Source organism: Rhinoderma darwinii (assembly GCF_050947455.1).
Source record: "Rhinoderma darwinii isolate aRhiDar2 chromosome 5 unlocalized genomic scaffold, aRhiDar2.hap1 SUPER_5_unloc_7, whole genome shotgun sequence".
Classification (NCBI taxonomy): domain Eukaryota; kingdom Metazoa; phylum Chordata; class Amphibia; order Anura; family Rhinodermatidae; genus Rhinoderma; species Rhinoderma darwinii.
Genome location: NW_027461820.1, coordinates 142,710 through 155,992, shown reverse-complemented (window position 1 = coordinate 155,992; position 13,283 = coordinate 142,710). Strand labels below are relative to the sequence as shown.

Below are 13,283 nucleotides of genomic sequence, written 5' to 3'. Positions count from 1 at the left end.
GCACAGCTAGTTGCCTCCAGGAGGCCACAAGAGGGAGACAAGGGACTGCAAAATGGAAAATAGGCATCCACCAACTTTACAGACAACTTCTCCTTGCTCCTACAACCTCCATCCTTGCACAGTTTGTTATTCTTCTAGGTAACATAGTAACAAATCCAAATTGCTGCTCTCTTTGTAGGCAAGCAAGGCTTTGTTGCAACTGCAATTCTTACTTCTTCTTGAAATGTAGGGACGACAGTACATTCCATCACATCCATCTAGTGTACACAGGTAGGTCCATTGTGGCGGGCAGGCGAGCGGGCGGGCTGCTTTATTGGCTGTTTGCTGTTCCCCTACTCCACTCCACTATTTGACTGTTGTGCTGCATCAATCAATCAATCAATCAATCAATCAATCAATCAATCAATCAATCAATCAATCAATCAGTGGCTGGCTCAGGTGCAGCTCTTTAACTTACCTAAAAGGGAGGGCGGAGAGAAGACAAGGAAGGTGAATGAGGTGTTCCAATGTGAAATGCCGGAAACACAGAAACACAGACGACACACAACAAGAGGTGGCAATCTATTCATTAATTGCATTTAATCAATGAGCTCATTATCACTCATGCATTGTCCAACAGGTGTTGAAATAATGGGATTAAAAGGGGAGATCCCTTCAGAAAGACAGAAACAATAGCAAAGACAAAAAACACTTTTGGAATCTGCTTTTAGTCAACACATAAGGAAAGGGTGCACCGGTCCTGGAAATACTGCAATACCAGGTCAATGCGTGGAGTGGACAGAGCAAGCTCTATTTCCATCTCCCTGTTCTAAAAATCCATTTAATATATGGTCCCCAGATAGGGGACGTATCAGATATTAAACTGATAAGAACAGATACTACACTTGATCTTAGCCAAAAGGCCGAGAAGCGATAACCCGAACGGGCCGCGCGTTGCCCGAGCCTGCCCGATACCGCTGTTCAGCCCTTGCAGCGATTCAGCCTACTTCTAGGCAATTCCATGGGGCCCTGCAGGCTCACACACTCACAGCTACACGGGAGGTGAATAAAGGCCGGAGAGGAAGCCAGACAGGATTTGCTTCTTTTGCTTGCACCACAATGCAGTGCTGAAAGAGGAGGAATCTACATAAAAACGCCTTCCTGGCAACGCCCAAATGCCCTGCTGCCATGCAGATAAACACTGGCAGCGGCAGCAAGTGCATGCCCACAGCCACCCCTTGTTCCTTCACACCTTGTATCAGCTGTAATCCAGTCCAGTCCAGTGCTGCCTGCTGAGCAGCACTGACCAACACTGCCTGGGCCCAGGCTTTTATCTCTGAGGCCCCATTATGATGTCAGAAAGCTGGCTCTGGAATCCTGAGGGCTCCACTATGACACGTGCAAAGTTCCGTCTGAACTTTATATAAGACGGTGAGGCTCAGTCAGTCACTCAGTGTTGCCTGAGAGGGCAACACTGCAACAGCCGGCCGCCAGGCTGTCTTTTTTTTGCACAGCTAGTTGCCTCCAGGAGGCCACAAGAGGGAGACAAGGGACTGCAAAATGGAAAATAGGCATCCACCAACTTTACAGACAACTTCTCCTTGCTCCTACAACCTCCATCCTTGCACAGTTTGTTATTCTTCTAGGTAACATAGTAACAAATCCAAATTGCTGCTCTCTTTGTAGGCAAGCAAGGCTTTGTTGCAACTGCAATTCTTACTTCTTCTTGAAATGTAGGGACGACAGTACATTCCATCACATCCATCTAGTGTACACAGGTAGGTCCATTGTGGCGGGCAGGCGAGCGGGCGGGCTGCTTTATTGGCTGTTTGCTGTTCCCCTACTCCACTCCACTATTTGACTGTTGTGCTGCATCAATCAATCAATCAATCAATCAATCAATCAATCAATCAGTGGCTGGCTCAGGTGCAGCTCTTTAACTTACCTAAAAGGGAGGGCGGAGAGAAGACAAGGAAGGTGAATGAGGTGTTCCAATGTGAAATGCCGGAAAGCCGGAAACACAGAAACACAGACGACACACAACAAGAGGTGGCAATCTATTCATTAATTGCATTTAATCAATGAGCTCATTATCACTCATGCATTGTCCAACAGGTGTTGAAATAATGGGATTAAAAGGGGAGATTCCTTCAGAAAGACAGAAACAATAGCAAAGACAAAAAACACTTTTGGAATCTGCTTTTAGTCAACACATAAGGAAAGGGTGCACCGGTCCTGGAAATACTGCAATACCAGGTCAATGCGTGGAGTGGACAGAGCAAGCTCTATTTCCATCTCCCTGTTCTAAAAATCCATTTAATATATGGTCCCCAGATAGGGGACGTATCAGATATTAAACTGATAAGAACAGATACTACACTTGATCTTAGCCAAAAGGCCGAGAAGCGATAACCCGAACGGGCCGCGCGTTGCCCGAGCCTGCCCGATACTGCTGTTCAGCCCTTGCAGCGATTCAGCCTACTTCTAGGCAATTCCATGGGGCCCTGCAGGCTCACACACTCACAGCTACACGGGAGGTGAATAAAGGCCGGAGAGGAAGCCAGACAGGATTTGCTTCTTTTGCTTGCACCACAATGCAGTGCTGAAAGAGGAGGAATCTACATAAAAACGCCTTCCTGGCAACGCCCAAATGCCCTGCTGCCATGCAGATAAACACTGGCAGCGGCAGCAAGTGCATGCCCACAGCCACCCCTTGTTCCTTCACACCTTGTATCAGCTGTAATCCAGTCCAGTCCAGTGCTGCCTGCTGAGCAGCACTGACCAACACTGCCTGGGCCCAGGCTTTTATCTCTGAGGCCCCATTATGATGTCAGAAAGCTGGCTCTGGAATCCTGAGGGCTCCACTATGACACGTGCAAAGTTCTGTCTGAACTTTATATAAGACGGTGAGGCTCAGTCAGTCACTCAGTGTTGCCTGAGAGGGCAACACTGCAACAGCCGGCCGCCAGGCTGTCTTTTTTTTGCACAGCTAGTTGCCTCCAGGAGGCCACAAGAGGGAGACAAGGGACTGCAAAATGGAAAATAGGCATCCACCAACTTTACAGACAACTTCTCCTTGCTCCTACAACCTCCATCCTTGCACAGTTTGTTATTCTTCTAGGTAACATAGTAACAAATCCAAATTGCTGCTCTCTTTGTAGGCAAGCAAGGCTTTGTTGCAACTGCAATTCTTACTTCTTCTTGAAATGTAGGGACGACAGTACATTCCATCACATCCATCTAGTGTACACAGGTAGGTCCATTGTGGCGGGCAGGCGAGCGGGCGGGCTGCTTTATTGGCTGTTTGCTGTTCCCCTACTCCACTCCACTATTTGACTGTTGTGCTGCATCAATCAATCAATCAATCAATCAATCAATCAATCAATCAATCAATCAATCAATCAATCAGTGGCTGGCTCAGGGGCAGCTCTTTAACTTACCTAAAAGGGAGGGCGGAGAGAAGACAAGGAAGGTGAATGAGGTGTTCCAATGTGAAATGCCGGAAACACAGAAACACAGACGACACACAACAAGAGGTGGCAATCTATTCATTAATTGCATTTAATCAATGAGCTCATTATCACTCATGCATTGTCCAACAGGTGTTGAAATAATGGGATTAAAAGGGGAGATCCCTTCAGAAAGACAGAAACAATAGCAAAGACAAAAAACACTTTTGGAATCTGCTTTTAGTCAACACATAAGGAAAGGGTGCACCGGTCCTGGAAATACTGCAATACCAGGTCAATGCGTGGAGTGGACAGAGCAAGCTCTATTTCCATCTCCCTGTTCTAAAAATCCATTTAATATATGGTCCCCAGATAGGGGACGTATCAGATATTAAACTGATAAGAACAGATACTACACTTGATCTTAGCCAAAAGGCCGAGAAGCGATAACCCGAACGGGCCGCGCGTTGCCCGAGCCTGCCCGATACTGCTGTTCAGCCCTTGCAGCGATTCAGCCTACTTCTAGGCAATTCCATGGGGCCCTGCAGGCTCACACACTCACAGCTACACGGGAGGTGAATAAAGGCCGGAGAGGAAGCCAGACAGGATTTGCTTCTTTTGCTTGCACCACAATGCAGTGCTGAAAGAGGAGGAATCTACATAAAAACGCCTTCCTGGCAACGCCCAAATGCCCTGCTGCCATGCAGATAAACACTGGCAGCGGCAGCAAGTGCATGCCCACAGCCACCCCTTGTTCCTTCACACCTTGTATCAGCTGTAATCCAGTCCAGTCCAGTGCTGCCTGCTGAGCAGCACTGACCAACACTGCCTGGGCCCAGGCTTTTATCTCTGAGGCCCCATTATGATGTCAGAAAGCTGGCTCTGGAATCCTGAGGGCTCCACTATGACACGTGCAAAGTTCCGTCTGAACTTTATATAAGACGGTGAGGCTCAGTCAGTCACTCAGTGTTGCCTGAGAGGGCAACACTGCAACAGCCGGCCGCCAGGCTGTCTTTTTTTTGCACAGCTAGTTGCCTCCAGGAGGCCACAAGAGGGAGACAAGGGACTGCAAAATGGAAAATAGGCATCCACCAACTTTACAGACAACTTCTCCTTGCTCCTACAACCTCCATCCTTGCACAGTTTGTTATTCTTCTAGGTAACATAGTAACAAATCCAAATTGCTGCTCTCTTTGTAGGCAAGCAAGGCTTTGTTGCAACTGCAATTCTTACTTCTTCTTGAAATGTAGGGACGACAGTACATTCCATCACATCCATCTAGTGTACACAGGTAGGTCCATTGTGGCGGGCAGGCGAGCGGGCGGGCTGCTTTATTGGCTGTTTGCTGTTCCCCTACTCCACTCCACTATTTGACTGTTGTGCTGCATCAATCAATCAATCAATCAATCAATCAATCAATCAATCAATCAATCAATCAATCAATCAATCAGTGGCTGGCTCAGGTGCAGCTCTTTAACTTACCTAAAAGGGAGGGCGGAGAGAAGACAAGGAAGGTGAATGAGGTGTTCCAATGTGAAATGCCGGAAACACAGAAACACAGACGACACACAACAAGAGGTGGCAATCTATTCATTAATTGCATTTAATCAATGAGCTCATTATCACTCATGCATTGTCCAACAGGTGTTGAAATAATGGGATTAAAAGGGGAGATCCCTTCAGAAAGACAGAAACAATAGCAAAGACAAAAAACACTTTTGGAATCTGCTTTTAGTCAACACATAAGGAAAGGGTGCACCGGTCCTGGAAATACTGCAATACCAGGTCAATGCGTGGAGTGGACAGAGCAAGCTCTATTTCCATCTCCCTGTTCTAAAAATCCATTTAATATATGGTCCCCAGATAGGGGACGTATCAGATATTAAACTGATAAGAACAGATACTACACTTGATCTTAGCCAAAAGGCCGAGAAGCGATAACCCGAACGGGCCGCGCGTTGCCCGAGCCTGCCCGATACTGCTGTTCAGCCCTTGCAGCGATTCAGCCTACTTCTAGGCAATTCCATGGGGCCCTGCAGGCTCACACACTCACAGCTACACGGGAGGTGAATAAAGGCCGGAGAGGAAGCCAGACAGGATTTGCTTCTTTTGCTTGCACCACAATGCAGTGCTGAAAGAGGAGGAATCTACATAAAAACGCCTTCCTGGCAACGCCCAAATGCCCTGCTGCCATGCAGATAAACACTGGCAGCGGCAGCAAGTGCATGCCCACAGCCACCCCTTGTTCCTTCACACCTTGTATCAGCTGTAATCCAGTCCAGTCCAGTGCTGCCTGCTGAGCAGCACTGACCAACACTGCCTGGGCCCAGGCTTTTATCTCTGAGGCCCCATTATGATGTCAGAAAGCTGGCTCTGGAATCCTGAGGGCTCCACTATGACACGTGCAAAGTTCCGTCTGAACTTTATATAAGACGGTGAGGCTCAGTCAGTCACTCAGTGTTGCCTGAGAGGGCAACACTGCAACAGCCGGCCGCCAGGCTGTCTTTTTTTTGCACAGCTAGTTGCCTCCAGGAGGCCACAAGAGGGAGACAAGGGACTGCAAAATGGAAAATAGGCATCCACCAACTTTACAGACAACTTCTCCTTGCTCCTACAACCTCCATCCTTGCACAGTTTGTTATTCTTCTAGGTAACATAGTAACAAATCCAAATTGCTGCTCTCTTTGTAGGCAAGCAAGGCTTTGTTGCAACTGCAATTCTTACTTCTTCTTGAAATGTAGGGACGACAGTACATTCCATCACATCCATCTAGTGTACACAGGTAGGTCCATTGTGGCGGGCAGGCGAGCGGGCGGGCTGCTTTATTGGCTGTTTGCTGTTCCCCTACTCCACTCCACTATTTGACTGTTGTGCTGCATCAATCAATCAATCAATCAATCAATCAATCAATCAATCAATCAATCAATCAGTGGCTGGCTCAGGTGCAGCTCTTTAACTTACCTAAAAGGGAGGGCGGAGAGAAGACAAGGAAGGTGAATGAGGTGTTCCAATGTGAAATGCCGGAAACACAGAAACACAGACGACACACAACAAGAGGTGGCAATCTATTCATTAATTGCATTTAATCAATGAGCTCATTATCACTCATGCATTGTCCAACAGGTGTTGAAATAATGGGATTAAAAGGGGAGATCCCTTCAGAAAGACAGAAACAATAGCAAAGACAAAAAACACTTTTGGAATCTGCTTTTAGTCAACACATAAGGAAAGGGTGCACCGGTCCTGGAAATACTGCAATACCAGGTCAATGCGTGGAGTGGACAGAGCAAGCTCTATTTCCATCTCCCTGTTCTAAAAATCCATTTAATATATGGTCCCCAGATAGGGGACGTATCAGATATTAAACTGATAAGAACAGATACTACACTTGATCTTAGCCAAAAGGCCGAGAAGCGATAACCCGAACGGGCCGCGCGTTGCCCGAGCCTGCCCGATACTGCTGTTCAGCCCTTGCAGCGATTCAGCCTACTTCTAGGCAATTCCATGGGGCCCTGCAGGCTCACACACTCACAGCTACACGGGAGGTGAATAAAGGCCGGAGAGGAAGCCAGACAGGATTTGCTTCTTTTGCTTGCACCACAATGCAGTGCTGAAAGAGGAGGAATCTACATAAAAACGCCTTCCTGGCAACGCCCAAATGCCCTGCTGCCATGCAGATAAACACTGGCAGCGGCAGCAAGTGCATGCCCACAGCCACCCCTTGTTCCTTCACACCTTGTATCAGCTGTAATCCAGTCCAGTCCAGTGCTGCCTGCTGAGCAGCACTGACCAACACTGCCTGGGCCCAGGCTTTTATCTCTGAGGCCCCATTATGATGTCAGAAAGCTGGCTCTGGAATCCTGAGGGCTCCACTATGACACGTGCAAAGTTCCGTCTGAACTTTATATAAGACGGTGAGGCTCAGTCAGTCACTCAGTGTTGCCTGAGAGGGCAACACTGCAACAGCCGGCCGCCAGGCTGTCTTTTTTTTGCACAGCTAGTTGCCTCCAGGAGGCCACAAGAGGGAGACAAGGGACTGCAAAATGGAAAATAGGCATCCACCAACTTTACAGACAACTTCTCCTTGCTCCTACAACCTCCATCCTTGCACAGTTTGTTATTCTTCTAGGTAACATAGTAACAAATCCAAATTGCTGCTCTCTTTGTAGGCAAGCAAGGCTTTGTTGCAACTGCAATTCTTACTTCTTCTTGAAATGTAGGGACGACAGTACATTCCATCACATCCATCTAGTGTACACAGGTAGGTCCATTGTGGCGGGCAGGCGAGCGGGCGGGCTGCTTTATTGGCTGTTTGCTGTTCCCCTACTCCACTCCACTATTTGACTGTTGTGCTGCATCAATCAATCAATCAATCAATCAATCAATCAATCAATCAATCAATCAATCAATCAGTGGCTGGCTCAGGTGCAGCTCTTTAACTTACCTAAAAGGGAGGGCGGAGAGAAGACAAGGAAGGTGAATGAGGTGTTCCAATGTGAAATGCCGGAAACACAGAAACACAGACGACACACAACAAGAGGTGGCAATCTATTCATTAATTGCATTTAATCAATGAGCTCATTATCACTCATGCATTGTCCAACAGGTGTTGAAATAATGGGATTAAAAGGGGAGATCCCTTCAGAAAGACAGAAACAATAGCAAAGACAAAAAACACTTTTGGAATCTGCTTTTAGTCAACACATAAGGAAAGGGTGCACCGGTCCTGGAAATACTGCAATACCAGGTCAATGCGTGGAGTGGACAGAGCAAGCTCTATTTCCATCTCCCTGTTCTAAAAATCCATTTAATATATGGTCCCCAGATAGGGGACGTATCAGATATTAAACTGATAAGAACAGATACTACACTTGATCTTAGCCAAAAGGCCGAGAAGCGATAACCCGAACGGGCCGCGCGTTGCCCGAGCCTGCCCGATACTGCTGTTCAGCCCTTGCAGCGATTCAGCCTACTTCTAGGCAATTCCATGGGGCCCTGCAGGCTCACACACTCACAGCTACACGGGAGGTGAATAAAGGCCGGAGAGGAAGCCAGACAGGATTTGCTTCTTTTGCTTGCACCACAATGCAGTGCTGAAAGAGGAGGAATCTACATAAAAACGCCTTCCTGGCAACGCCCAAATGCCCTGCTGCCATGCAGATAAACACTGGCAGCGGCAGCAAGTGCATGCCCACAGCCACCCCTTGTTCCTTCACACCTTGTATCAGCTGTAATCCAGTCCAGTCCAGTGCTGCCTGCTGAGCAGCACTGACCAACACTGCCTGGGCCCAGGCTTTTATCTCTGAGGCCCCATTATGATGTCAGAAAGCTGGCTCTGGAATCCTGAGGGCTCCACTATGACACGTGCAAAGTTCCGTCTGAACTTTATATAAGACGGTGAGGCTCAGTCAGTCACTCAGTGTTGCCTGAGAGGGCAACACTGCAACAGCCGGCCGCCAGGCTGTCTTTTTTTTGCACAGCTAGTTGCCTCCAGGAGGCCACAAGAGGGAGACAAGGGACTGCAAAATGGAAAATAGGCATCCACCAACTTTACAGACAACTTCTCCTTGCTCCTACAACCTCCATCCTTGCACAGTTTGTTATTCTTCTAGGTAACATAGTAACAAATCCAAATTGCTGCTCTCTTTGTAGGCAAGCAAGGCTTTGTTGCAACTGCAATTCTTACTTCTTCTTGAAATGTAGGGACGACAGTACATTCCATCACATCCATCTAGTGTACACAGGTAGGTCCATTGTGGCGGGCAGGCGAGCGGGCGGGCTGCTTTATTGGCTGTTTGCTGTTCCCCTACTCCACTCCACTATTTGACTGTTGTGCTGCATCAATCAATCAATCAATCAATCAATCAATCAATCAATCAATCAGTGGCTGGCTCAGGTGCAGCTCTTTAACTTACCTAAAAGGGAGGGCGGAGAGAAGACAAGGAAGGTGAATGAGGTGTTCCAATGTGAAATGCCGGAAACACAGAAACACAGACGACACACAACAAGAGGTGGCAATCTATTCATTAATTGCATTTAATCAATGAGCTCATTATCACTCATGCATTGTCCAACAGGTGTTGAAATAATGGGATTAAAAGGGGAGATCCCTTCAGAAAGACAGAAACAATAGCAAAGACAAAAAACACTTTTGGAATCTGCTTTTAGTCAACACATAAGGAAAGGGTGCACCGGTCCTGGAAATACTGCAATACCAGGTCAATGCGTGGAGTGGACAGAGCAAGCTCTATTTCCATCTCCCTGTTCTAAAAATCCATTTAATATATGGTCCCCAGATAGGGGACGTATCAGATATTAAACTGATAAGAACAGATACTACACTTGATCTTAGCCAAAAGGCCGAGAAGCGATAACCCGAACGGGCCGCGCGTTGCCCGAGCCTGCCCGATACTGCTGTTCAGCCCTTGCAGCGATTCAGCCTACTTCTAGGCAATTCCATGGGGCCCTGCAGGCTCACACACTCACAGCTACACGGGAGGTGAATAAAGGCCGGAGAGGAAGCCAGACAGGATTTGCTTCTTTTGCTTGCACCACAATGCAGTGCTGAAAGAGGAGGAATCTACATAAAAACGCCTTCCTGGCAACGCCCAAATGCCCTGCTGCCATGCAGATAAACACTGGCAGCGGCAGCAAGTGCATGCCCACAGCCACCCCTTGTTCCTTCACACCTTGTATCAGCTGTAATCCAGTCCAGTCCAGTGCTGCCTGCTGAGCAGCACTGACCAACACTGCCTGGGCCCAGGCTTTTATCTCTGAGGCCCCATTATGATGTCAGAAAGCTGGCTCTGGAATCCTGAGGGCTCCACTATGACACGTGCAAAGTTCCGTCTGAACTTTATATAAGACGGTGAGGCTCAGTCAGTCACTCAGTGTTGCCTGAGAGGGCAACACTGCAACAGCCGGCCGCCAGGCTGTCTTTTTTTTGCACAGCTAGTTGCCTCCAGGAGGCCACAAGAGGGAGACAAGGGACTGCAAAATGGAAAATAGGCATCCACCAACTTTACAGACAACTTCTCCTTGCTCCTACAACCTCCATCCTTGCACAGTTTGTTATTCTTCTAGGTAACATAGTAACAAATCCAAATTGCTGCTCTCTTTGTAGGCAAGCAAGGCTTTGTTGCAACTGCAATTCTTACTTCTTCTTGAAATGTAGGGACGACAGTACATTCCATCACATCCATCTAGTGTACACAGGTAGGTCCATTGTGGCGGGCAGGCGAGCGGGCGGGCTGCTTTATTGGCTGTTTGCTGTTCCCCTACTCCACTCCACTATTTGACTGTTGTGCTGCATCAATCAATCAATCAATCAATCAATCAATCAATCAATCAATCAATCAATCAGTGGCTGGCTCAGGTGCAGCTCTTTAACTTACCTAAAAGGGAGGGCGGAGAGAAGACAAGGAAGGTGAATGAGGTGTTCCAATGTGAAATGCCGGAAACACAGAAACACAGACGACACACAACAAGAGGTGGCAATCTATTCATTAATTGCATTTAATCAATGAGCTCATTATCACTCATGCATTGTCCAACAGGTGTTGAAATAATGGGATTAAAAGGGGAGATCCCTTCAGAAAGACAGAAACAATAGCAAAGACAAAAAACACTTTTGGAATCTGCTTTTAGTCAACACATAAGGAAAGGGTGCACCGGTCCTGGAAATACTGCAATACCAGGTCAATGCGTGGAGTGGACAGAGCAAGCTCTATTTCCATCTCCCTGTTCTAAAAATCCATTTAATATATGGTCCCCAGATAGGGGACGTATCAGATATTAAACTGATAAGAACAGATACTACACTTGATCTTAGCCAAAAGGCCGAGAAGCGATAACCCGAACGGGCCGCGCGTTGCCCGAGCCTGCCCGATACTGCTGTTCAGCCCTTGCAGCGATTCAGCCTACTTCTAGAAAATTCCATGGGGCCCTGCAGGCTCACAAACTCACAGCTACACGGGAGGTGAATAAAGGCCGGAGAGGAAGCCAGACAGGATTTGCTTCTTTTGCTTGCACCACAATGCAGTGCTGAAAGAGGAGGAATCTACATAAAAACGCCTTCCTGGCAACGCCCAAATGCCCTGCTGCCATGCAGATAAACACTGGCAGCGGCAGCAAGTGCATGCCCACAGCCACCCCTTGTTCCTTCACACCTTGTATCAGCTGTAATCCAGTCCAGTCCAGTGCTGCCTGCTGAGCAGCACTGACCAACACTGCCTGGGCCCAGGCTTTTATCTCTGAGGCCCCATTATGATGTCAGAAAGCTGGCTCTGGAATCCTGAGGGCTCCACTATGACACGTGCAAAGTTCCGTCTGAACTTTATATAAGACGGTGAGGCTCAGTCAGTCACTCAGTGTTGCCTGAGAGGGCAACACTGCAACAGCCGGCCGCCAGGCTGTCTTTTTTTTGCACAGCTAGTTGCCTCCAGGAGGCCACAAGAGGGAGACAAGGGACTGCAAAATGGAAAATAGGCATCCACCAACTTTACAGACAACTTCTCCTTGCTCCTACAACCTCCATCCTTGCACAGTTTGTTATTCTTCTAGGTAACATAGTAACAAATCCAAATTGCTGCTCTCTTTGTAGGCAAGCAAGGCTTTGTTGCAACTGCAATTCTTACTTCTTCTTGAAATGTAGGGACGACAGTACATTCCATCACATCCATCTAGTGTACACAGGTAGGTCCATTGTGGCGGGCAGGCGAGCGGGCGGGCTGCTTTATTGGCTGTTTGCTGTTCCCCTACTCCACTCCACTATTTGACTGTTGTGCTGCATCAATCAATCAATCAATCAATCAATCAATCAATCAATCAATCAGTGGCTGGCTCAGGTGCAGCTCTTTAACTTACCTAAAAGGGAGGGCGGAGAGAAGACAAGGAAGGTGAATGAGGTGTTCCAATGTGAAATGCCGGAAACACAGAAACACAGACGACACACAACAAGAGGTGGCAATCTATTCATTAATTGCATTTAATCAATGAGCTCATTATCACTCATGCATTGTCCAACAGGTGTTGAAATAATGGGATTAAAAGGGGAGATCCCTTCAGAAAGACAGAAACAATAGCAAAGACAAAAAACACTTTTGGAATCTGCTTTTAGTCAACACATAAGGAAAGGGTGCACCGGTCCTGGAAATACTGCAATACCAGGTCAATGCGTGGAGTGGACAGAGCAAGCTCTATTTCCATCTCCCTGTTCTAAAAATCCATTTAATATATGGTCCCCAGATAGGGGACGTATCAGATATTAAACTGATAAGAACAGATACTACACTTGATCTTAGCCAAAAGGCCGAGAAGCGATAACCCGAACGGGCCGCGCGTTGCCCGAGCCTGCCCGATACCGCTGTTCAGCCCTTGCAGCGATTCAGCCTACTTCTAGGCAATTCCATGGGGCCCTGCAGGCTCACACACTCACAGCTACACGGGAGGTGAATAAAGGCCGGAGAGGAAGCCAGACAGGATTTGCTTCTTTTGCTTGCACCACAATGCAGTGCTGAAAGAGGAGGAATCTACATAAAAACGCCTTCCTGGCAACGCCCAAATGCCCTGCTGCCATGCAGATAAACACTGGCAGCGGCAGCAAGTGCATGCCCACAGCCACCCCTTGTTCCTTCACACCTTGTATCAGCTGTAATCCAGTCCAGTCCAGTGCTGCCTGCTGAGCAGCACTGACCAACACTGCCTGGGCCCAGGCTTTTATCTCTGAGGCCCCATTATGATGTCAGAAAGCTGGCTCTGGAATCCTGAGGGCTCCACTATGACACGTGCAAAGTTCCGTCTGAACTTTATATAAGACGGTGAGGCTCAGTCAGTCACTCAGTGTTGCCTGAGAGG

General features: G+C 47.8%; 9 non-coding genes across 9 annotated transcripts; all 9 read right to left on the bottom strand.

The window, feature by feature from the left end:
• Positions 1-723: 723 nt before the first annotated feature.
• Positions 724-914, bottom strand: LOC142696671 (U2 spliceosomal RNA). Its single transcript, XR_012864539.1, has one exon. It is a non-coding gene; the product is annotated as a U2 spliceosomal RNA (small nuclear RNA).
• A 1,284-nt stretch (positions 915-2,198) lies between these two features.
• LOC142696670 (U2 spliceosomal RNA) lies at positions 2,199-2,389 on the bottom strand. The gene has a single exon (XR_012864538.1). It is a non-coding gene; the product is annotated as a U2 spliceosomal RNA (small nuclear RNA).
• Positions 2,390-3,685: 1,296 nt separating this feature from the next.
• On the bottom strand, positions 3,686-3,876 carry LOC142696669 (U2 spliceosomal RNA). Its single transcript, XR_012864537.1, has one exon. It is a non-coding gene; the product is annotated as a U2 spliceosomal RNA (small nuclear RNA).
• A 1,300-nt stretch (positions 3,877-5,176) lies between these two features.
• On the bottom strand, positions 5,177-5,367 carry LOC142696668 (U2 spliceosomal RNA). Its single transcript, XR_012864536.1, has one exon. It is a non-coding gene; the product is annotated as a U2 spliceosomal RNA (small nuclear RNA).
• Positions 5,368-6,655: 1,288 nt separating this feature from the next.
• Positions 6,656-6,846, bottom strand: LOC142696666 (U2 spliceosomal RNA). Its single transcript, XR_012864534.1, has one exon. It is a non-coding gene; the product is annotated as a U2 spliceosomal RNA (small nuclear RNA).
• Positions 6,847-8,138: 1,292 nt separating this feature from the next.
• Positions 8,139-8,329, bottom strand: LOC142696664 (U2 spliceosomal RNA). Its single transcript, XR_012864533.1, has one exon. It is a non-coding gene; the product is annotated as a U2 spliceosomal RNA (small nuclear RNA).
• A 1,280-nt stretch (positions 8,330-9,609) lies between these two features.
• On the bottom strand, positions 9,610-9,800 carry LOC142696663 (U2 spliceosomal RNA). The gene has a single exon (XR_012864532.1). It is a non-coding gene; the product is annotated as a U2 spliceosomal RNA (small nuclear RNA).
• A 1,288-nt stretch (positions 9,801-11,088) lies between these two features.
• On the bottom strand, positions 11,089-11,279 carry LOC142696662 (U2 spliceosomal RNA). Its single transcript, XR_012864531.1, has one exon. It is a non-coding gene; the product is annotated as a U2 spliceosomal RNA (small nuclear RNA).
• A 1,280-nt stretch (positions 11,280-12,559) lies between these two features.
• LOC142696661 (U2 spliceosomal RNA) lies at positions 12,560-12,750 on the bottom strand. Its single transcript, XR_012864530.1, has one exon. It is a non-coding gene; the product is annotated as a U2 spliceosomal RNA (small nuclear RNA).
• Between the last annotated feature and the right edge of the window lie 533 nt (positions 12,751-13,283).